This window comes from Myotis brandtii, unplaced genomic scaffold (assembly GCF_000412655.1).
Source record: "Myotis brandtii unplaced genomic scaffold, ASM41265v1 scaffold691, whole genome shotgun sequence".
NCBI lineage: Eukaryota > Metazoa > Chordata > Mammalia > Chiroptera > Vespertilionidae > Myotis > Myotis brandtii.
In genome coordinates, this window is record NW_005370704.1 from 809,274 (window position 1) to 809,921 (window position 648).

Consider the following 648-nt stretch of genomic DNA (forward strand, 5'->3'; position numbering starts at 1 on the left):
GGTGAGCAGGACACAGCTCTGTCCCTGGCTCCACCTGCCCCTGCCCCTGCAGGGACCTCCAGCCCTGCCCCCGCCATGGAGGAGGGGCCCGCGGACCCCTGGGCCCTGCCCCAGCTGAAGGACACGGGCCAGTCCTGGAAAGGTAGGTCAGGAGGTGCCCGGGAACCGGCCGTGTGGGGCTGTGCTCCCAGGGTCTGAGCAGGGAGAGGGCCCTGGGGAGGGAGAGCAGGGAGGGGGTTTGCCCAACAGGAAACCCACCCCGCAGACCAGCACCCCAGGGACCCTCGTCCCTGCACTCCGCTGCCTCCCTGCCCAGTGAGGGACCCTCTCCCCCTCTTGCTGGCAGCTAGGCTGTGGGGAGGCCCCGGGGCTGTCTGCTTGGCCATTCTGCAAAGGAAACGGGGGGGAGGTTTGCCCAGCCCTGCCCGGGTGGGGACGAGGAGGTGGGCTGGCAGGCAGGCGGACGGGGCTGGCTGTGGAACCCTCCCTGTGTCCGCAGAGCTCAGCGTGGCCGGCAGGGTCCGGCGGGTGCTGCTCGGCTTCCTCAAGGCCTGCGGGCTCCTGGGCAGCCTCTACCTCTTTGTCTGCTCCCTGGACATCCTCAGCTCTGCCTTCCAGCTGCTGGGCAGTGAGTGGCCGGAGGGGCGG